Raw genomic sequence first — 23,078 nt, 5'->3', positions numbered from 1 at the left:
TTTTTAATTATATCTATATGCCAAATGTGTAATTTTTGTCGAGTGTTTAAAATTATTACTTTTTTGTGACACTTATTTTATGTGTTTTAAAATATTAACTATAAATATATAAATATATAAAAAAATCATAACCTCAAAATATTAATGTTGTTATTTTCTTTCAACCTTAAAAAAAATTAAAATTTTCATTATAAAAAAACATTGCAAAGAAAAAAAACACATGTTTGGAAAACCCTTAAAAAACAAACATTTTAGGATGAAAAACAAGAAGAGGAATAAAACAACTTGAAAAATGGTTAAATAATGTGCATAGTTAGGACATAAAGAAAATTTAAAGTGTCAAAAATATGCCTTAAAAATTTTCAATGCTTTTCAAAATCCACATGAAAATCACCAAAATTAAAAAACTAAATTATCCACACTTAATACATTAGAAATTTTAAAGTGTCAAAAATAATCCCTCTAGAAAAACGGGTTGATGTTGCATCAACACTTTTCAAAATCAGCATGAAAATCACTAACATTTAAAAAAAAAACATTCATACTTGATACATAAGAAATTTAAAGTGTCAAAAATATGCTCCAAAAAAAAGTGTATTTTGAATCAACACTTTTGAAAATCGGATGTTTTTTACTACCTCAAAAAACCAGATACTTGGTACAATTCATGTTTGATAGTTTACATTGTTTGTCATGGATAGGTTGACAAAGGTAGCGCACTTCATTCCAATGAAGTCTACTTATTCAGCTAGTGAGGTTACATGGTGTGTCGAAGAAGATTGTGTCAAACATAGATGTTAAGTTCACTTCTAGGTTTTGGAAAGAGTTATTTGCAGGATTGGGTATTCAGCACAACTTATCATCCATAAACAAATGGACAGATAGAGAGGGTCAATAGGATACTGGAGGATATGCTAAATATGTATGTGATGCATTAACAACGAAAGTGGGAAGAGTATCTTCAACTGTTTGAGTTTGCTTACAACAATGGGTATTAGGATTCATTGAGGATGAGTTCATTTGAGGCTCTTTATGGGCGGATTTGTAATACTTCCATCATCTAGACTGATCAGTGAATAGGGTATGGATTGGACCAAACATGTTGGCAGAGATGGAACAAGAAATGTAGGGTATCAAGAAGAATCTAAAGGTAGGACATGATAGTTAGAAAAATTATGCAGATCAACACATGGCATTAAAGGAGTTTTAGGTTGGTGAGCATCTTTAGTTTCACATCAAGCCAAATAAGAGCTCCTTGAGGATTGGGTCACGTGCAAATATAGCACCTTGGTATTTCGGGCCTTTCGAGATCCTTGAGAGGATTGGACTAGTGGCCTACATACTTGTACTACCTCTGACAGTGAAATTCCATGATGTTTTCAATTTTTCATTTCTTAAAAGATATGTAAAGGATTTTGATCATGTTATTGATTGGTCTGCATTGTAGGTGGAGTAATAAGGAGAATTCTAGCCAAAACCTTAGTGCATATTGCAGTGAAAAATGTTCATGCTCCTGAATCGAACAATCAAGCAAGTTAAAATGCAGTGGAAGCACTTTGGGCCCAATGAAGCTACACGGAATATGGATGATTAGATGTGGGCTATGCATCCTTCATTATTTTCCGGTGAAGGAAAATGAGTTTTTGGTATATGTATATAATTATGTATGGTTTTTATTGTAAATACTGCAACAAGTTGTGTTATAAAGCTCCAATAACCAATATGGTTGTCATGTTGTTACATTTGTCATGTTGGTTTTCTTTTCAGTAGGTTTTTCATTGTAAATACTGCATCTAAGTTATAAATCTCCATGGGTAGTATGTTTTGGTTTTCAGCGGTCTTGCTAGTTGTATGTGTCATAGAAGACCGAGGATGGTGCTCCTCTAAGGGGGAGTGGTCTGTAATATCCCTGGGTTAAAATTTCATGTAATAAAGTTAATAAAGGAAAAAATAAGACCAAGGTCATGGTACATGTATTCGAAGTTTAATGTTGGGGAAAACATCCTAGCAGGTTTTCATTTTGGTTTATTATGGATAAGGGAAATTGGAAAAGGTATTGATAAAGGATTTGAAAAGGAATTCATTAATTGAAATTGTATTTATGAAAATAATGGAAAATAGGAGAAAAGGAGGGTGAAAGGTCATAGGTTCCATGCGATGAGGAAAATTAAGGGAAATAAGGGAAATTGAAGAAAATAGAGGCCTAGTTAATAGAAAGGCTTATGAGGATCAGTTCACAACCTTGTGTTAGTTTACCTTTGGATATCTCTCTCTATTCTTTCTACTCTCTCATACTCTTACACACTTAGAGCATTCTTGAAACACTCAAGCATTGGAAAAAGGAAGGCAAAGGAAGCGAAAGAAAGTAAAGGGAAGCAAATATAAGGCAAGGAAGAGTTGGATCAAGTGGCTACAATGAAATTACTTTCAAGTATCGAGTTGCATGTATGATTTCCTTTCTAGTTTTGGCATGCATGGTATTTGCATGTGTGTATTTGGTTCTCTTGCTACCATTGGCATTGGTTTTTCCAGGTGTGACAGTGGTTTTCAACCTTCCCTTGTAATCTCTGGATAGCCATGGTATGATGGGGTTCTTTTACCTGGTCGGCTAGATTACTGAATGGTTTTGAAATTGAGTGAGGTGATCTCAAGAAAAATTCCCAAAGTCCTAGGAATCCCTTCACCAGTAATGGTAGGATATGTTATCACTGAATATTCCGTGGCCAAAATTTTTTAGCTTAGCTTAAAGAAAGGGTGTTTTCGCAGCGCCTGAATTCTTTTAACAGTTTTGCAGCGCTACATGTTTAGGCGTTTTTGTAGCGCGCTGAGAAATTGGGGATTGGCTCGAGCTTTCAGCAGAAGGTTCATATACTAAATTTTGAGGATAAGGTTCCTGCCCGAATGGTGCTTACTACTATTGACACTGCAGTGTTTAGAGCTATACCAGAGCCTTTTTGGTCCATCACAAACAGTTGTTCAGTTGCCAGCTTATAAGTTTCTCAGTACCCTAGTAAATGGTAGAAGTGGAAAATCATCCAAGGACTCAGTTTCCTATCTCAACAATTCTGCCTCTGTTCCTAAAGATATTGCCATTGTCAACGGAAGTTTTGTAGAGACACAAGATAAGGATGTTATATTGGAAGGCCTGGGATCAGTTGCGGTTTATGACCAGTGGGTTTCACTGTCAATAACTGGTCAACAACCGAAAGCCCGCTATGAGCATGCAGCAGCAGTAGTGCAAGAGAGAAAGTATGTCTTTGGTGGAAATCACAATGGGAGCTACCTAAATGATATGCAGGTGTTCGATTTGAAATCTTTGACATGGTCCAAACTAAATATAAAGATGGCATCTGACTCTTCTGGTATTATCGTGGTTGGCTTTGAGCAATCTGGAGATAAAAGCATGGTTTATGGCCTCTTATTCCATGGCTATTATCGTTCATTACTGGGTTGTTTATCATAACGGACAACGTCATGCTGGTTTTCCTGATCCAGTATATTTTTGTTCTCAAGCCATGACTTGGTCACTTTCGTTTTCAGTCTTGAAAAGAGGTCTGCACCATCTTCACATCATTTTCTTTTGAGAGTCTGTCCCTTGGTCCCGTGGCAATTTCGAACTCTTTAATCAATGCTGTATTGTCGGTGATATGGCGGCACATCTGTCTTGTTCTAAGATAGCATTCGGAGATTGTAAACATGTTGCGCAGATCAGAGAGGCACGTGCAGAGCATCTAATACCAAATGTAACCCATACAGATGCGGCTTCAAATATTCTTACAATGAAAGAGTACTGTGATGTATAGATGCAGATAAAGAAATCAAATTGTCATGGAATTGCTGCAACCAAGTGCAGAGTACTCGGGTGTTTTGTTTGGAGTCGAGCAGTGGGCAATTAAAATATTCACAGAAGAGACCAAGAAACTAGGGCTTAGCCGAGACTCTAGAGCGTTCATGGGCTTGAATCACTGTTGTCCGCATCAGTTGGAATTAGAAAGAAAGTGTTTTCAACATTTTAAAGGAGCGTGAAGCTGGAATAGGCTCTGGAATACTTTTGCCATGCAAGCGAAAGCGACTAGGCGCGAGCAATAGTAATGCTATTTCATTTTCCAGATTTATTTGTGCAACTAAAATGGCCTCTTGTGCGTGGCCAGCCATTTACACTATTTCCGAATTGAAAAGGAACTCTACTGAAACTCTACAGGAATTAACAAGGAGTTTCGGCCCAAGCAATTTGAGTATCATTCATCTGATGATTAGTTTAATGGTTTTCAGGACTTTGGATGGGGAAGTGGTTGTGATCAACCATGAAAGTGGTAAAATTGTCGGCCATGTTCAGTCAGTTGGAGTAAATCATAGTATTCTTGGTCTCTGTTGGTTCAACAAGGACCCTTCCAAGCTTATTGCTGGCTCTGACAATGGCACATTACAACTGTGTGATGTGAACCGAATGCGCTCAACTGTTCTTCCTTCAGATATGGTGCAGGCAGCAGCAGTAGAAACCTTGCCACTTCGCATATGAAGAGTTTGAGAAATTAACATCTGTCCATGATAATGCAACAGACAATTATTTCCTTGCTAGTGGATATTGAAACATGTTGCTCTGTATGATGTGTGCAGTGGAAAATGGTTACAAGTTTTCGAAGGTCTCCACTGTGAACATATAAATGTGGTAAAGTTTGCTCATCATTCCCCATACTTATTTGCGATTTCATCATTTCATCAGGAAATCAAACGTGGGACTTATGACAAAAGCCTACACATCCTTTGTATATAACGGAACTTGGAGACCCGGCACCGCAAATGTCCAGGATGGGGTACAGGTGTTGGACAGAACGATGTGCAGACTGTATACATATGATTTAGATGGTCAATATGATCTGGTTTTCAAACAACAGAGAATAATGTAGAGGTTAAGAGCAAAGTCGGAGTTTACAACCATATTTTGTTGGTAAAAAGGTACCCAAAAATAATTCATTGGGTAGAGTAGGTCCGAGGACATACTTTTGTGTTTTAGACCATCTCCTATTGAAAGTCATGCAAAATACTAACTGAAAACAGTGATTCATGGTTTACTGTAACCTTTCCCCATTTTAGGAGGATTTTGTTTTACTGCTAGGTTTTTCTTTTCTTCTTGACATGCCGAGAACTGGTGTAAATACCATTCATTCTTCAAAGTAAAATCATGGAATTGTAGGTGCAATGTATTTCGGGTTTCAACATTAGAGTTGTTGGGGCGGATTTGCTAGCTCTATATATTATGTCCGTCCAGGATCCACACCAAATGACACCACCGAGGATGCCGTTGATCATTTTCGTTCTAGGTGGCAAATGAGTAGAACTGAGGTACCTTTTGAATTTCCAGACAAATCAGAAAAACTGTAGGCATCATCCACGCAGAGGATTTAAATGGATAGAAGAAGAAAGAAAGCAGAGATGCTGAAGGTACATCCAATAACTGTGATAAAAGCAGTGACAACATCCTAGACAAAAATTGTATTGATATTGTAGCAGCTGATTCTGACAGACAAGCCGAAGTTGATATATGTAGACCCAGTCAAATTGGTACAGAAGGGTGAGATAGTTTGGTCTGATAATCCTAAGGAGCTTAATGTCCAAGTGTTGAATTCTTCCAACTTTAAGATCTGTACTTTGAAAAAGACCACCTCATTTGAAGATTTGAAGACAGCAAGGAATACTACAGTGACTTTATGTTCCAGTTGGGATTTATGAAGCTTTTTTATTGGTTTGATGCTAATCAAGTTTGCTGTGATATGTAATGACAGAAGCAAGCTTCATCTTCTTAAAACTATTTAGGTTCCTAATAGTTGTACAAATGTCTGAAGAGATCATGAATCTAAGCAGAAAACGCTTCAAATATACATAGGTTCTGTTTTGACATCTACAGTAGTTTCGTAGCGCGCTACGAAACTGCTGTAGAATGCTGTTTTGTGGAAAAACAATGAATTTTGATGATGAGGTCAGCTAATGGTAAAAGAAAGTCTCAAACACAGGAGGGAGATTATACATGGATTTCATAACAGCTCAAACAGTGACAGGTGTAGGTCTTGAAGGGAAAATAAAATATTTTGTTTATTTTCATAAAGTTTTCTCAAAGGCACTTTATGACCGAGCTACTAGGGTATTGGTGGGGTTACCAGAATGTTCGGTTGGTACACCTGTTTGGTCCATGAAGCATCCAGATCATATGGCATATGGTTATTATGTGTTGTCATTAAAAGTTTAAAGAGTTTGGAGCGTGGTATTTATATGATGAAGGAAAATGGGAGACAGAGACCGTTAAAATAGGAGCACACCTTTTGGTTAATTAATGAGCCATCATCGCTTTCAAACATCCAAAATCAGTATTCATTGTATCTGTAGCTCAGCCTTCTCAACTCAAGCAGCAAAAGGACATGTGTCAAGAGCCAGAATAGCATCATGCTACGAGGAGCAAAGATTGTGGATTTTGATTAAATGAAAATCATTTGTAATTTCAGTTTAGTTATTATGTAATTAATAAATTAGTTATGCATTAGATAGGGATAGTGAATAGCCACCTTCGAGGCTCCCCTCATGCTGGAGGAGGAAGCTCGAGGTGGATAAGTTTGTTTGCCTATAAAGGGATCAGAGGAGAATGTAGAAGGGGTTGGACATTTTATAGAAAAACAGAGTTGTTTTGGGCCATTGTAAAGCTTATGACAGTAATAGTAAAACAGTGTTGATTTCTTCTCAAGATTCTCGATGGATTATTGTGGTCAAATATAAGGATGGTGTTTTATGTTTTATGTTCATTTACAGCCTTGTTGTAACACAATCACTCAGAATTCATAATCTTATGCTCTGACTTCCTGTGTGTTTAGCAAGCTGTGGTTTTGATGGAGTATGTTTGACACTTAATGCAAAGAGCCTTGACTTCTATGAAATGATAATGTTTTTCTTGTTTACTTAGTGTATGAGACTCCATAGCCCAATGAGAACCAGTTTGACATGAATCCAACCAGCTTTTGCTTTTATCAATGAATAAAGAGTTAGCCATCTTTTGTAGTGAATGATTTTTATCAAGAGTTTGTGAGAGAGCCCTCTCTGATCAAAGAGGCTAAGCTTTGATCTAAAGATAGGTTGAAAGAGTTACATGAAATCTTGCTTGGTTGCAGCCCTCAGTAGTGATTTTGTGATAACATTTTGGTGCGTCTGCCAGGAGCTTAAGATTGAATTTCTGAAGGTAGCAGGAGTTCAAATGATTTTCAAGACTGCAAAACTACCTTGGTGACTCCATTGTTGAAGAATTCAATGTTTATATATTCATGGTGATTCCACTGGAGCTATGAAAGACCCAGAAGCTACCCTTCTTTGTTCAAGGTATGCATGCATAGATTTCTCAGGAATTCATGGTTTCCCAAATCATTTTCCCAAGGATGCATACTTTCTAAGGAATGGTCCAAAATTTAACGGTGAAGACTTGAGTTTAACGTTGGAGCATATCTCAGATTTTTGTCATTTTGCTGAGCTTCTTAGAGTTAAACATGAAGATGTTTGCATAAGGTTGTTTTATGATTCACTTCAAGGGAAATGCAAACAGTGGGTTGAATGCTTGCCTGCCGAATCCATTAAGTCATTTCAAGACCTTTGGCTCACGTTTTTGGATGAATGGACAGATAGGACAGAGGTGGTGGCAAACTCTCCTTCAGTGGAGGGTTTCAAACAATGGAATGATGATCACAGTAAAGAAGAAACAAATGAATCTTTTTCTTTGTCCTTATCCTCATATCTGAAATCCTTTGACTGCAAGTCAGAGGATAAGATGAAATTTTTTGATGAATTTGCCAAAGATATTGAGAAAGAAATTGAAGGTTTAGAAGGACAAATCCAAGCATACAGTTTTCATGATCATGATTATTATTCTCAAAATTTTTCTGTGACAGAGCGCAAGGAGACTATGCTGCTTCCATTCTCTTTCATGATTGAGGAACTGAACACTGTGATTGAAGATCAGTTTGCACAGCTGGAAAGTTTCAAGGAAGGACAAGCTGATCATGTGTTCTGGGACCCTATAGCTGATTACATGGAAGAGTTTTACTCTCCAGTGTTTCAGTTTTCATATGAAGATCAGAGACTATTTCAGTGGCAGTGGTCTTTACACTATCACATTGGATCTGAAATCCGATACAGTCAGAGACAATTTCAGTGTCAGCGGTCATCACACTATCACATTGGCCCTGAACTCCAGGACAGTCAAAGAAATCAAATATCAGATGAGGCTAATGATTGGCTGCATTGGAAGTTTCATATTGATTGAGCTGAAGAAGTTGAAATGGTTAGGGTAGGTAGTTAGGTAATTGCAAATAAGCTCAAGGTCAACTGAGCATTTTTCAGTAGATGTAGCTTTCATTCTCCTACAGTCATGCTTGTCAAGCAAATTTCAGTTTGTCAAAATGGATAAGGCACTGGAGCTGCATGTTCTTAGTGCACCACAAGGGCACACTATCCCAAGTGGAGCCACTGTTATCACTGAATATTCCGTGGCCAAAATTTTTTAGCTTAGCTTAAAGAAAGGGTGTTTTCGCAACGCCTGAATTCTTTTAACAGTTTTGCAGCGCTACATGTTCAGGCGTTTTCGTAGCGCGCTGAGAAATTGGAGATTGGCTCGAGCTTTCAGCAGAAGGTTCATATACTAAATTTTGAGGATAAGGTTCCTGCCCGAATGGTGCTTACTACTATTGACACTGCAGTGTTTAGAGCTATACCAGAGCCTTTTTGGTCCATCACAAACAGTTGTTCAGTTGCCAGCTTATAAGTTTCTCAGTACCCTAGTAAATGGTAGAAGTGGAAAATCATCCAAGGACTCAGTTTCCTATCTCAACAATTTTGCCTCTGTTCCTAAAGATATTGCCATTGTCAACGGAAGTTTTGTAGAGACACAAGATAAGGATGTTATATTGGAAGGCCTGGGATCAGTTGTGGTTTATGACCAGTGGGTTTCACTGTCAATAACTGGTCAACAACCGAAAGCCCGCTATGAGCATGCAGCAGCAGTAGTGCAAGAGAGAAAGTATGTCTTTGGTGGAAATCACAATGGGAGCTACCTAAATGATATGCAGGTGTTCGATTTGAAATCTTTGACATGGTCCAAACTAAATATAAAGATGGCATCCGACTCTTCTGGTATTATCGTGGTTGGCTTTGAGCAATCTGGAGATAAAAGCATGGTTTATGGCCTCTTATTCCATGGCTATTATCGTTCATTACTGGGTTGTTTATCATAACGGACAACGTCATGCTGGTTTTCCTGATCCAGTATATTTTTGTTCTCAAGCCATGACTTGGTCACTTTCGTTTTCAGTCTTGAAAAGAGGTCTGCGCCATCTTCACATCATTTTCTTTTGAGAGTCTGTCCCTTGGTCCCGTGGCAATTTCGAACTCTTTAATCAATGCTGTATTGTCGGTGATATGGCGGCACATCTGTCTTGTTCTAAGATAGCATTCGGAGATTGTAAACATGTTGCGCAGATCAGAGAGGCACGTGCAGAGCATCTAATACCAAATGTAACCCATACAGATGCGGCTTCAAATATTCTTACAATGAAAGAGTACTGTGATGTATAGATGCAGATAAAGAAATCAAATTGTCATGGAATTGCCGCAACCAAGTGCAGAGTACTCGGGTGTTTTGTTTGGAGTCGAGCAGTGGGCAATTAAAATATTCACAGAAGAGACCAAGAAACTAGGGCTTAGCCGAGACTCTAGAGCGTTCATGGGCTTGAATCACTGTTGTCCGCATCAGTTGGAATTAGAAAGAAAGTGTTTTCAACATTTTAAAGGAGCGTGAAGCTGGAATAGGCTCTGGAATACTTTTGCCATGCAAGCGAAAGCGACTAGGCGCGAGCAATAGTAATGCTATTTCATTTTCCAGATTTATTTGTGCAGCTAAAATGGCCTCTTGTGCGTGGCCAGCCATTTACCCTATTTCCGAATTGAAAAGGAACTCTACTGAAACTCTACAGGAATTAACAAGGAGTTTCGGCCCAAGCAATTTGAGTATCATTCATCTGATGATTAGTTTAATGGTTTTCAGGACTTTGGATGGGGAAGTGGTTGTGATCAACCATGAAAGTGGTAAAATTGTCGGCCATGTTCAGTCAGTTGGAGTAAATCATAGTATTCTTGGTCTCTGTTGGTTCAACAAGGACCCTTCCAAGCTTATTGCTGGCTCTGACAATGGCACATTACAACTGTGTGATGTGAACCGAATGCGCTCAACTGTTCTTCCTTCAGATATGGTGCAGGCAGCAGCAGTAGAAACCTTGCCACTTCGCATATGAAGAGTTTGAGAAATTAACATCTGTCCATGATAATGCAACAGACAATTATTTCCTTGCTAGTGGATATTGAAACATGTTGCTCTGTATGATGTGTGCAGTGGAAAATGGTTACAAGTTTTCGAAGGTCTCCACCGTGAACATATAAATGTGGTAAAGTTTGCTCATCATTCCCCATACTTATTTGCGATTTCATCATTTCATCAGGAAATCAAACGTGGGACTTATGACAAAAGCCTACACATCCTTTGTATACAACGGAACTTGGAGACCCGGCACCGCAAATGTCCAGGATGGGGTACAGGTGTTGGACAGAACGATGTGCGGACTGTATACATATGATTTAGATGGTCAATATGATCTGGTTTTCAAACAACAGAGAACAATGTAGAGGTTAAGAGCAAAGTCGGAGTTTACAACCAGATTTTGTTGGTAAAGATGTACCCAAAAATAATTCATTGGGTAGAGCAGGTCCGAGGACATACTTTTGTGTTTTAGACCATCTCCTGTTGAAAGTCATGTAAAATACTAACTGAAAACAGTGATTCATGGTTTACTGTAACCTTCCCCCATTTTAGGAGGGTTTTGTTTTACTGCTAGGTTTTTCTTTTCTTCCTGACATGCCAAGAACTGGTGTAAATACCATCCATCCTTCAAAGTAAAATCATGGAATTGTAGGTGCAATGTCTTTCGGGTTTCAACATTAGAGTTGTTGGGGCGGATTTGCTAGCTCTATATATTATGTCCGTCCAGGATCCACACCAAATGACACCACCGAGGATGCCGTTGATCATTTTCGTTCTAGGTGGCAAATGAGTAGAACTGAGGTACCTTTTGAATTTCCAGACAAATCAGAAAAACTGTAGGCATCATCCACGCAGAGGATTTAAATGGACAGAAGAAGAAAGAAAGCAGAGATGCTGAAGGTACATCCAATAACTGTGATAAAAGCAGTGACAGCATCCTGGACAAAAATTGTATTGATATTGTAGCAGCTGATTCTGACAGACAAGCCGAAGTTGATATATGTAGACCCAGTCAAATTGGTACAGAAGGGTGAGATAGTTTGGTCTGATAATCCTAAGGAGCTTAATGTCCAAGTGTTGAATTCTTCCAACTTTAAGATCTGTACTTTGAAAAAGACCACCTCATTTGAAGATTTGAAGACAGCAAGGAATACTACAGTGACTTTATGTTCCAGTTGGGATTTATGAAGCTTTTTTATTGGTTTGATGCTAATCAAGTTTGCTGTGATATGTAATGACAGAAGCAAGCTTCATCTTCTTAAAACTATTTAGGTTCCTAATAGCTGTACAAATGTTTGAAGAGATCAGGAATCTAAGCAGAAAACGCTTCAAAGATACATAGGTTCTGTTTTGACATCTACAGCAGTTTCGTAGCGCGCTACGAAACTGCTGTAGAATGCTGTTTTGTGGAAAAACAATGAATTTTGATGATGAGGTCAGCTAATGGTAAAAGAAAGTCTCAAACACAGGAGGGAGATTATACATGGATTTCATAACAGCTCAAACAGTGACAGGTGTAGGTCTTGAAGGGAAAATAAAATATTTTGTTTATTTTCATAAAGTTTTCTCAAAGGCACTTTATGACCGAGCTACTAGGGTATTGGTGGGGTTACCAGAATGTTCGGTTGGTACACCTGTTTGGTCCATGAAGCATCCAGATCATATGGCATATGGTTATTATGTGTTGTCATTAAAAGTTTAAAGAGTTTGGAGCGTGGTATTTATATGATGAAGGAAAATGGGAGACAGAGACCGTTAAAATAGGAGCACACCTTTTGGTCAATTAATGAGCCATCAGCGCTTTCAAACATCCAAAATCAGTATTCATTGTATCTGTAGCTCAGCCTTCTCAACTCAAGCAGCAAAAGGACATGTGTCAAGAGCCAAAATAGCATCATGCTACGAGGAGCAAAGATTGTGGATTTTGATTAAATGAAAATCATTTGTAATTTCATTTTAGTTATTATGTAATTAATAAATTAGTTATGCACTAGATAGGGATAGTGAATAGCCACCTTCGAGGCTCCCCTCATGCTGGAGGAGGAAGCTCGAGGTGGATAATTTTGTTTGCCTATAAAGGGATCAGAGGAGAATGTAGAAGGGGTTGGACATTTTATAGAAAAACAGAGTTGTTTTGGGCCATTGTAAAGCTTATGACAGTAATAGTAAAACAGTGTTGATTTCTTCTCAAGATTCTCGATGGATTATTGTGGTCAAATATAAGGATGGTGTTTTATGTTTTATGTTCATTTACAGCCTTGTTGTAACACAATCACTCAGAATTCATAATCTTATGCTCTGACTTCCTGTGTGTTTAGCAAGCTGTGGTTTTGATGGAGTATGTTTGACACTTAATGCAAAGAGCCTTGACTTCTATGAAATGATAATGTTTTTCTTGTTTACTTAGTGTATGAGACTCCATAGCCCAATGAGAACCAGTTTGACATGAATCCAACCAGCTTTTGCTTTTATCAATGAATAAAGAGTTAGCCATCTTTTGTAGTGAATGATTTTTATCAAGAGTTTGTGAGAGAGCCCTCTCTGATCAAAGAGGCTAAGCTTTGATCTAAAGATAGGTTGAAAGAGTTACATGAAATCTTGCTTGGTTGCAGCCCTCAGTAGTGATTTTGTGATAACAGGATACATGGTAAAGCCTAAGGGTGGAGACAGGAAAATTCCTCATGGTTTAGGTGGAGAGATCTAGAGGCATCCATGCTTGTTTATGACCTAGTGATCCCTTGACCAGTATATAGCAGGATTGTGATAGAGCTTGGTAGTGTATGTTTATTGTTCGGGCCCAGGAATCCCTTGACTAGTAATGGTGGTATACACGGGAAATATTGGTTGTATAGATGAGGGTCTTGGGCCTAGTAATCCCTTGATCAGTAATAGTGGGATACACGGTAAAACTAGAGAAGCCTTGGTTGGTGTTGTTGTGAGTCCCACATTCATGCTTGAAATATGGAATCTAGGTGATTTGCTGAAAGAAATATTTGGTTCAGCCTGATCTATGGTCAGGTGGTACATGAAAGTCCCTAAATTGGTTGGCTTTTTCATATGTTAATAAAAGCTCTTTCCTGTAGGATTTCATGAGTAATTATACTTTTTACTATGTTACTTTAATGGTTGTTTTATCAATGTCAATATTCTAGTTGTACGCTGGCTCTAAGCATGGTTTAAGATAGACTTGAGCTATGGATCGCATCATGTTTTGTTTAGTAAATGAAATGTTAATGAATGCATGACCTAATAAATGATAATGCAGCTATTGTGATAGGGGGTCACACCTTCTTAACTAATCTTAGATAAGTATGAGGCCCCTATTTTTAGATGTGTATTTATGACCTGTGCATTACATGTTCATGATGTGTATGAAGAAATTCCTATCAGGGTTATGATGGATCAGGCTAGGTCCTTGTTCAATTTTTTCATTAGAGGAATTGCCTTTTTGTTATTTATCACTTTTGAGTGTTTCATCAAGTTCTAGGTAGATGTATGGATCCTATCCTCAAGAAATTGGCTTAGGTATCATGGTCGCTGGAAAAAAACTAGCCGAAAAAGTTTGCATTTGCTGGGAAGTAGGCCTACGGGAGTGACTCAAGGGTTTCAGTTGCATGGAGGCCTTGTCATGGGAGTGACTAGAGGTTTAGTTCAGTGAAAGGCTAAGTTAACTTAAGGGTTGGGCACCTCGGGTGGTTGGTTAGCTCCTAGGGGTTCTATAGCACTTGAGGGAGGTTTTTAAAGTTTTGGTTCATCGATTCCACTTCTTTAACTACATATAGGGAGTTGAATCATATCATAGTACCTCTTCATCACATATTTACCCCAGTGGACTGGTAAGCTTGGGTAAGTATGGGAGAAGTGTGTTACAATGAGTTTGAGTCCCAATTTTACTTCACCACAATGATTTTGATAGTAGATCTTCACCATGGATAGATCAATAAAGTCTTACAAAAACACAACTCGTATTCCCAATCTTTACTTTAGTAGTTTTCATGAAGTTTTTCTCCCCTCCGACATACTCCACCACTCAAATGAGGATTTGATTATGGATAGATCCTTATAGCTCTGTAAGCATCTAGACTTGTTCAAACGATCATACATGGCCAACATAATCTACTAAATACTTATAGTGTTATCCCTCCTGAGCTTGAGATAGAACCACCTGTTGTTGCTACAACAAACACCCTCCAAAATTTTTCCTACACTTAAACTTTAGATCCTACTTATGATATCATGATCAATCACCTCAATTTCTTCATGTTCACTTCATGATTCTTTGATACTTTTCTTATGAGATTCTAATCGTTGAAACCACTTGCTTACACATGTTTGTCCATTTGATGCATTCTTAAGTGCACCCTCTTTTAGCAATCTCAATAGTCAATAATTATCCTTGAAAATAGGCATTGTGCAATCCTTGAGAGTAGTACTTGTATAGTCTCTAGAAGTAGTATTTTTTTAGTCCCCAAATATAGTAGCTAGATAGTTCCCAGTGATAGCAACTGTGTAACTCCCATTTAGAGTCACTGTGCAACCCTTGCTGACAATGTCTGCACAATTCATAAAGACATTGACTAAGCAATTCTTGTCAATAGCCAGTGTGCAATATTAGCTAATAGTGACCATGTAATCATGTAAGTCAATCATTATTTCGCTTTTAGCTGTAATTATATCATCATTCCATTGAGATTCCCCAAATGCCTCTTTTGCATGCTTTTTATTTCATAAATGTCACTTTCACTTTCATGAATGTCATTTTTTCTTAAATTCTTTTTCCGTTCTCTTTACTATAGCATATGTCACTTTCGCTTTATTTAGCATTTAGAGGTGTCATTTTTACTTTTTCTTACTGTCGCAAGTATCACTTTTGATGGTTTTCACTTACGCATGCATTGCACTTTGGTGTACTATTAGAGGCAGCTCCAGCACATTATTCTACATTAGTTGATCATATATATCATAATAATATGTTCTAGGTACTCTTCCATAACTCAATGCACTATTTGGTTGCAACTGACACTGCTATCGTAACTTGTATTCTAAGTGTTACAAAGTGATGTTTCAATTCTCACACTTGGAGGTAAGTGTTGTTTTTCCATCATTTCAATGGGTACATGTTGATCTTGGGTGTTAAGTGTTTATTGTTGTGTCATAAGTCATTTATGAGTGTGTGATCATGTTCAAGTGATGTTTTGGTTCATTTCTCATCTCATTGATCCCACACTTAATCAAACTATGAAGAATTTCCTTCCCCAACCAACCCTACTTCACTTGGCCTCCATGAACTACATATTGCACAATTGAAACCCTCAGTTAGCATCCCCTACCTCTTGGAACTACACACTGTGCAATCACTACTTCTAGAGACTATGCAATGTGCAATGTGCAGACACAATGCCCAATTATTGCCTCTTCTCCCCCATAATTGCATGACCTTACCACCCAGTCAACTTCCCACTACACACTACACAGTTTCTATTAGCATTCAACCTCCCACTAACCACTACACAATTTTTGTTAACATTCAACCTCCCACTACACACTACATAGTTTCTTTCAAGATTCAACCTCCCTGTCTCTCTAAATTACACAACTACACAATCTAGTGGCCAAGTCTGTCCCTTGAACTATGAATTGCACAGTCACAATGGGAAAGCCTACCTCATTGCGCCAGTCTCTCCATAAAGAGTGCAGTCCTATCTCTCAGTCCTCTAGCCACTATGCATTATGTAGTCATAATCATCATCCCCTCATTCCTACCTCCTAGAACTACACATTTTTTTGTCACAATTATCAATCCCTCATCCTTGCCTCTTGGAACTACGCATTGCACAATTCATGAGCCTCCTTCTCTCTCATGCACTTAGTCCCAAATGTAATTGGTGAATTGCATGAAAAAGGCTAGACTAGGGGTGTTTTCGGATTGATGCCATCTTGTCATGAGTGAGTTTCATCTACATGTAGCATATCTTGACATGACAAGATGATGTTTAAGGAGGATTCCAAGCATATTTTATAAGAAGAAACTTATGAAGATATAAATACAAGGATGATCACCAAGAAATAATATGAAGGGACACTAGATTACAATAGAGTATGGAAGAACAAGATCACATAGAAGACTTGATATCAATAATATTTTGGAGGATGAAGATGGATCACCTGCAAGAAATATAATTAAGATACAAGAAAAGAACCATCATTAAGAAGTCACAATAGCAAAGAGAAGATATTGTCATTGCCACATCATCATGAAGTTTCATGTCCTCATTGCCAAGTCATGGCATCTCCAATGGTCATCACAAGAGTCTCATGTGTCAATGTATTTTTCTACATCATTTGTGGAATTAATTGGTGTATTATCAAAATTTGAAAATGTAAAATGTGTGGAAGACCAAGGGTCCCACATGGAATATGAAGAGTCACTAAAAATATCTAAAGTCATGTAGAATCCTAAAGGTCACCTAAGAATTTGAAAAGTCATAATAGAACCTTAAGATTCATGAGGAAGGTCAAGAGTCACATGGGAGATGGAGGGTCACCGCATTTTCTATAAATACACCCTCATAACTCAAACAAAAGGACTTTCTTTCTTTTCTTTGGAGGAGAAAGTGGTGATTTAATGTTCCACTATTGGGGCTAGTGTGGTAGTATTGTAATCATATATCTTGGTACTTTAACCTAAAATATGAAGCTCATAGAGTTGGCACACTTTCATGCATATTTTTTGAATGATTGTGAGAATATTCTTTCATTGATTATCATGGATGTTTATGTTAACACACACTAATGAAAATGAACTTTTTCGTTGGCTTTGGTATGTATCTTGTTGAGTGTGCATTGTTACATTATTTTATGATCAATTTTGTCTTGTGAACTTCTCTTCATGTTAACTAACAATCCTCTTATGCTCTTGTGCATTTCTTTTACAACGATGCTATTACCATTCTTCTATAGGTTCACTCCCTCTTTCCTTTCCATGAAAGACCCTTATATACATTGCAATTGTATGCCTCACAGTGTCGACTTACTTGCTTATTTCAAAGATTGTTTGTATAATATCTTATGTTAACAATTGCAACCAAGGAATATTCCTAAGAGTAATGTAAACTGGTTGTATTCTCGATTGGGGCTCCTACTCCAAATGGTGTGAGGTCTAATTGACACTTCATATCAGGTAGACCCACTTGGTTGATGGATTTATAGTACTATCAACACCTCTCTTCCCAAATCCACGGTATTCATGTGGCACCATGAAGGCCATGAGGAGATCAACCCTCCTCAAAGGAATGGGATGTCCTTCTTCTAGGTAAGTTCTTGTCCCTCAAGCATTCCCTATTTAAGGACCAAAAATTCCTTGCATGGCTTCACTAGTGACCTTTCGACCACCTCAACTAAGAACTTATGGACTCCTAAAGTTCCTCCAACTCTCCTACCAGACACCAAGGTAAACCCTATGGTTTACAATAGCCCTGTGTGTATCACGATGACACTTGTTAAGGGTTTGAGCAGAATTTGAATCTTAGTAGTAACCTGTAACTCATCCCTCCTAGACGAGATACTATCACCTCAAATTTCCATGGCTACTATCAGTCATTCAGGCTATAAGAAACCTCATCCTCTCAATATCAAGATGATACTCAGGAGATGAATCCTAGTTTAAGAAAGTGTGGAAAATAAAAATATATGGTAGAAATGCATCTATAGGATACACAAGGATATCAATCAAGTCAATCTTCTTTGCAACGTCATGCCTTGCTCAAGGGTGCATGTGGATCCTCTGGAGAAAATCCTAGTCAAGTGAACAATGCATCCCAACACCGGGGCATTTATCACAGGAGGATGAAGAATCCCCCTCTGTAAAATCAAAAGTCATTACATTTAAGAGAGTAGGTATTCGTCAACATTAAGACAATCCCACAAAGATTGTAACATGGGCTTGTAGCCCGTATATGCACGCAACCCCTATCAAGATAGGTTTTCTTCCATGTAACCATTATGATGTAATATAAATAATCCTTACGTTAATCATTGTCATGATTTAGTTCAAATTCTTATAAATGTTTCCAATGAATCTAAATTTTGCGCAGTGTGTCATTCAATTATGTGTTATTAATAACACAATCAAGAATTTCATACAACAAGGCATTTCAACCTGAAAATGTAACATAATCCTTTTTATCATGTAAGGGAATTATATAATATACCACACATTGTTAAAATGTTAGAATGTAGTCATGAATCTTTCTCTGCAACACCAAACCAAAAATGCAACATACATTCAATATCATTTAAGAAAATATAAAAGAGCACTTATCTTATAAACTTTCAAGGAAACTGAGTCTAGCACTATAGCTCTCCTCCCAACTATAGATAGTTGAACCTAGTTCTTAGTTGTAGCTATCACCCTCGAGCCTAATTCCAGAGACTGAGATTGTCTTATTCAAGGGATTAAAACATGAACTGCTAGCTGAAACAAGGACTACAAAGTTCCTCCTTCCTCCACCCACCATCCTCTCAATAATTAACCAAAGCATAGGGATTTTGTAGTGATTTGTCTTCCACTTTATTTTCCCATAAATTTATTTATCCTTCCTTGTGATTTTTTCTAAAGAAACTAGGTCGACATACTTCTCTTGCAGTTCCATTAATCCTGAAAGTTCCAAGGCCTCCAATTTGCACCAGCCAGCCTTTAATGGTTGTCATAACCTATTCATGTTTTCCTACAGTATGAAAACTTAACATCTGAAGTAGGTAGCCACCGAGTCCCTAAAATATGTGTTCCTTTCTCAAACGCCTCTTTATTATATTTCTTTGTGTAGAATATTTACATTACATATCATGAGAGAACCATGGTTGTGGAAGTCATATAAATAAATGAATACCACCCATCATATGTTGGGAATGTAAATGAGATGACTTGTATAATGGATACCCTCACAAATATAATAAATGGGAACCTTAAATAAAATTCATACGCTACGATAGTAGAAGACATGTGAAAATATTCCAAGAATGTTTGTAGCCTTGGAGCTTACAAGAAAAACATCAAGCCCATATGATTGAGGTGCACGATAAGGTTGTTAATTAGTATGTTTCTATTTAATTGACTTGGGATCAAGCCATAGTTACATTGATTCAAAAATACTATATTATATATCATTATATGAAAATTAAGCTTGAAAGATCATGGTTCGTTCAACTTTCCACTAGTACGAAGACCCAAGAGAAGGATCAATGAAATGATTAGGAGTTGTCCCATAAATCTAAATGGAGTGGATATATTTACAAACTTGAATATCATTCCAATAGGATATTATGATTCATAATTGAAATGGATTGGTTGGACAAGAATCATGCCATCCTATATTTTCCTAGTAATACATTTACATATCATGATGAAGAAGGAAAGTAAAGCATTATGCGAGGAATTCCAAGGCCCATTTATATAAGGAAACATCAGACGTAGAGTTGAAGAGATGTTTCATGAAAGTATATCAATTATATATATCTAATTTAGAAGATCCATAAAAATTTAGAGATACAAGTCTTGGAAATTTTCTAATTTTGCAAAAGATTGAAGATGTATTTGGAGAAATACCATTTTTTCCACGAAAGAGGGATATAGATTTCCCTATTGGTTTGATTTCTAAAAATACCGCAATAGCAATGTCTCCTTACAAAATGAGAACACTATAACTAAGGGAATTAGAAATTTAGTTAGAAAAATTGTTGAAGAAATGGTAGATGCACTCAAGTGTTTCAACTAGGGGAGCACCAATAATTTTTATGGAAATAAGGATGTAACAATGATATTATATATTAATTTTATACAACTAAACAAAACCATGGTGAAGAAAAAATGCCCTCTACCTAAACATGATGACCTATTTGATTATAAAAGAGGGGAAAATATATTTTCAATGATAAAATTGAGAACATAGACGTAAGATAAAATTTAGGGACTAAGAAACACACCAACTATATTTATTTTCTTAATGAATGGTATATTCAAAGATTTTTTCCATAGATTCATTGTTGTATTCCTAAAACGTGCTAATTTAATCTTAGTTATAGGTATATTAAGAACGAAAACTAATATTGGTAGTACAAGTACTAAGGGAGCATTAAATATATTAAAAAATGTGTTAGTGCTTCTTTTACCAAAAGAAGATCGATTATTTTAGGTACATCATTTCAAACAAAGGCATAGAAGTAGATCTAGAAAAGATTGAAGCCATTAAAGGATGGCTAAAACCAAAGAATATTTCAAAAATTATACCTTTTGTAGGGTTAGATAGATACTACAATAGATGATAACATTCTTTTCAAGAATTTCTCATCCCATCACTTCCTTACGAAAGAAGGGAATTGATTTTGAATGGGAAAGAAAATGCGAAGAGAGTTTACAATTATGAAATAATCTACTTAGAACTGCATCAATATTAAATATTTTTTATCCAAATGAAGATTTTGTGGTATATATAGATGCGTGCAAAAAAGGACTTGGTGAATACTTACCTAGAATGGATATGTCACTAGTTATGAATCAATGAAATTGAATGAACATGCAAAAATGTATTCACAATTATTTGGTACTTGTTTCTAGAGTACATTTACTTAATGGGAAATAAATTTGAATTGAGACACCATAGTGGTCTAATATATCTATTTGAGCCACCAACTTTAAATATTGGAAAAACAATATGGTTCAAATTTTTGAGTGAATATATCTTTGATATTAGGTACATCAAAGAGAAAGAGAAGAAATAGGTTGATGAACACAATAGAAGGGTACACATAATGCATGCTAATTCTATTAGTGTGCATAATTGTTAGGGTCCAACCCTAACACCCTTATTTATATAATAAGGTCGAGTCATAGTTATAGTTAGTTAAAGAGTCAATAAAGCCCATACTAATAATTGTAAGTGGTTGACCAGCATTTAAAGAATAAACCATAGTTAGTTGCAAATGGGCCATGGTATTAGATAAATGGTATTAATAAGAACCATGGTACTGACCCATGGTATTGCATGTATGAATCCTATATAAAGGATAGAGACTCCTCTTGAGGAGAGTCATGTCTTATTTTGTAATTGAACCCAGCTCTATTGGAGGTTGCCCCCTCGAAGAGGTAAGTGAACATTGCTTTCCTTTCTGAATAATAAAATGCATGTTGTTATTTCTTAGTGTTCTATGTTCTGGGTATGTTTCTTTGCATATTTGGTATTCTGGTATCTTCTCGCATGTCAAGAGCATAACAAGTGGTATCATAGCACTTTCCAGGGCCAGTGGGATCTCCATTTTTAGTAGATTTTTTTTTTTGCTAGAGATGTGTTCCGGCGTCTTTAAACCACAAGATCTATCGTTGAGTGCATAAACCTGCAGATTTGGGGAGGCATGCACACAAGAAATACAAGAGGTGGTCACGCTTGTTGGACTCCCTTGTAACCCCTGTGGGTACCCCTTCTAGTAGTAGCGCATTAGACAAAACTGTGCACGAATTGTCTTCCAAGTAGCCTCTAGGTATATCAGAAGCCCCCTAGACTCTCTTAAAACCCCACTATAGATAAACCGTTGACCGTCTTGCTTCTATAGTACACCGAGAACAACACAAGGGAAGATTACTCACGCTTACGATAGGGTAGTGAGGTTGTACGGCTAAGGGTATGGTTGATCCTCCTTGGTTAGTGGCCTGAAAGACTGTGCTGAGTACTATTGTCAGACTCTTATGTATATTGTGATCTGTAGCACCTAACACTCCTTGAGACCATAGTTCCCTTGTCTCTCTTTAGATCGTGCATCATCTTTTCTAGATCAGATCTAGCAGATTGGGTTTTGTCGCAGCTGCAACAATTAGTTCCGCCATTTAGATCTATCAGATCTGCCATTCGGATCTATCAGATTCACCAATCAGATCTATCAGATCTACCATTCAGATCCAACAATTTGGGTTCTGTAGTAGTCGCAACAATCAGATCTACCATTTAGATCTAGCAACAGGGTTTCGATCACTGCCACATTCCTACTCATACTCTGCAGTTGAGGGTTTCACTGATAGATCTGACTATTTGTGTGGCTCATATACCTGGGCATGATTCTCACAGGACATTGGGCAAAATTAACTTTTCTGGGAATCAGATACTGTAGTATTCCTAAGCGAGGAGTAAAATTCCTTTTGGAGTAAAAAAAATAAAAAATCAAGTCGATGGGTTGAGTAAGGTGGTACCATTCACTTGTCAGCGTCAAAATTTTGGGTGGTCCCAATTTTTTTTTCACAATAATAACAAGTGCACCGGATCTATGCATGGTATAAACCAGAGCTCAAGCTATGGCCAATGAGAAGATGGACACCCTTGAACAAAATTTAGAGGCATTAACGAAGAAGATCCAAACCTTAAATGACACAATCACAAAGGGCAAGTCGGGGGAACAATTAGAGGCATATGATTTTAATGAAAACTTTGAGGGTGAGTCTAGCCATTCTCTTCACTTCTATGGAAACCACCAACAGTCCCAACCTTGACCACCCAAGCTGGAAATGTATAAATTTGATGGCTCTCATCTGGCCATATGGCTAGCACAAATGGAGCAATATTTCACATTGAATCACATCAGAGATGATGCGACTATGCTAAGTCTGGGAAGCCTGTACTTGGACCAAGAAAGATGGCAATGGTGGTAGTGGAATAAACACTGTTATGTAATGCCAATGACTTGGAAGATATTC

This window comes from Pinus tabuliformis, chromosome 3_2, assembly GCF_031772625.1.
Source record: "Pinus tabuliformis cultivar Carrire ecotype Pingquan chromosome 3_2, CPIR1, whole genome shotgun sequence".
NCBI classification, from domain to species: domain Eukaryota; kingdom Viridiplantae; phylum Streptophyta; class Pinopsida; order Pinales; family Pinaceae; genus Pinus; species Pinus tabuliformis.
The sequence above is the reverse complement of the archived record's forward strand: the minus strand, read 5'-3'. Positions refer to the sequence as shown.